Genomic DNA, 2500 nt, shown 5'->3' on the forward strand with positions numbered 1-2500 from the left:
GGTTTTGCTATTTTTGGCGAAGAAATACTTTCGGCGTTTATTGGCTATCTTTTACACGTAGCCAATAAATACTTCAACTGTGAATATATTGCCCTTGTACTACGTGTTGTAGCTTTTATAAGAAAAATATATATGATTTGAAATTTTCATTTCGGCTCTTTCCGAGCAACTCTGAATAATAATGTCGTCCAATAAGAAGGGTCCAAGACCGCACTTCGAATCAAAGAGCGCTCTTGGAAGACAAAAACGCGGCTTTTAGTGTTTCATGTGATGGTCTTGTGGTCCAAATGACAAACTGTAATATTTATTCCTTGTCGATTAAATCAGTAGCAAAACATAAGGATAATCGTAGTTTGTACTGCAGTGTACAGTTTATATATATTTTTTTTTCTGGAAACTACTTTGTTTTTTTCTTATTTTATCCTTGTTCTTTTATTTTCCTCATTTTCACCTTCGTCTTCTTCCTCCTCCTCCTCCTCCTCCTCCTCCTCCTCCTCTTCATCCTGTATTATTTAGTTTATCACAAGAAACCTCATTTGCGATCCCCTCTTCTCCCTGGATGCTACTAGTATTTCTCCTTTGTTAATTAGCTTCCTTGTTTCCTTTTGTGTGGTATAATCCAATAATATAACATTGTCTCACGTGGGATCGCTAAAGCTGAGTGGAAGTTATGGGTGGTGGGGCAGACAAGACGCGGCTGAATGAATGGCGATAGAAAGAAGAAGGGCTGGTCACCTGTTGTGTGTTCCTTCAGGTGGTTCCCGGGCACGCCACCAGGCTGAAATACGAGCACCTGTACCTGACCTTTCCTTCCCCACAACAACAATAACAACAACTACAACAACAACAACAGAAGCTTCTGCTACTATATTATTACTACTACTGCTACAACAACAATAACAAAAACAACAACAACTACAACAACAACAGCAACAATTACAACAACAACAACAATACCAACACCCAAAACAACAACAACAACAATAACAACAACAACAACAACAACAACTACGGCTACAACAACAACAACAACAACAACAACAACAACAACAACAACAACAACAACAACAACAACAAGTACTACTACTATTACTACTACTACTACTATAACTATAGCTATAACTACAACTATTGTAACTATAGCTATAACTAAAACTACAACTATTGTAACTACAACTATAACTACACAATAACTACAACTATAACTACAACTACAACTATAACTATAACCAGAACTATAGTTATAACCAAAACAATAACTATAACTACAACTATAACTACAACTACAACTATGACTACAACTATAACTACAACTACAACTATGACTACAACTATAGCTATAACTACAACTACAACTATAACCAACTATAACTATAACTATAACTATAACTACTACTACAACAACTACTACTACTTCAACAACAACAACTACTACTACTACAACTACTACTACAACTACTACTACTAATACAACTACTAACATTACTACTACTACTACAACTACTGCTACTACAACATCTACTACTACTACTACAACTACAACAACAACAACTACTACTACTACTACTACTACTACTACTACTACTACTACTACTACTACTACTACTACTACTACTACTACTACTATAGTCCTCGACATTGAATTAGTCAGCTGCAGACGTGGCCAACCAATATTGCCTCATGCCTAAGAAGTGTCTGAGATTACGCCAATGCAATATACCGCCTACTCAAAGCTATGTTGTTGCTGGAGCTTCTGACCCCGCCAAGCAAACCTCAACTAGCTATCCTTTGCTATCCTCTTGTCACGCTTGTGCCCTCCTGTCGTCCCATTTTGAGTACTGCAAGAAAAGGATAAGCTAGTTTGCCTATTACCTTAAAAAAAAAAAGCACTATACATCTCTTCTACACTAAGGCGCTGTGCTGTGTATTGGTAGAGGATATGTGAGCTGGATTCCGGTGGTTACAATATGCTAGGTGAAGAAATAAAGTCATATGTATCTGTATCCCCAACACACTGATGCATTTTTTCTCCTTTCTGTCTTACTACGATCCGTTTTTTCTTTCACACCACTTGTTTCTTTGTCAAATTTCCACCTAGAGCAGATGGCTTTTAATGTTCTTTAATTTTTTTTTCTCTTCCTAATGAGATCCAGTATAGGACGCAAAAATGAGAAAGAGAGAGAGAGAGAGAGAGAGAGAGAGAGAGAGAGAGAGAGAGAGAGAGAGAGAGAGAGAGAGTTGCTCCCAAAAAAGATAACTACAGAGGAAGGAGAAAAAGAAGAAAAGAAGAAAGAGAAAATAGTTGGCCAGATTAGGTTTTCTATGATAGGTAAATAAAACCAGGTAAATCATGAAACACACACACACACACACACACACACACACACACACACACACACACACACACACACACACACACACACACACACACACACACACACACACACACACACACACACACACACACACACACACACACCTTTCTAAATATAGCATGAAG

General features: G+C 37.4%; 1 long non-coding RNA gene across 1 annotated transcript in view; it reads left to right on the forward strand.

The window, feature by feature from the left end:
* The window catches only part of LOC123504841, a 192960-nt gene that overhangs the window by 10030 nt on the left and 180430 nt on the right, over positions 1-2500 (forward strand). The window lies entirely within an intron of this gene.

The sequence above is a fragment of the Portunus trituberculatus genome, chromosome 17 (assembly GCF_017591435.1).
Source record: "Portunus trituberculatus isolate SZX2019 chromosome 17, ASM1759143v1, whole genome shotgun sequence".
In the NCBI taxonomy this organism is placed as follows: Eukaryota; Metazoa; Arthropoda; class Malacostraca; order Decapoda; family Portunidae; genus Portunus; species Portunus trituberculatus.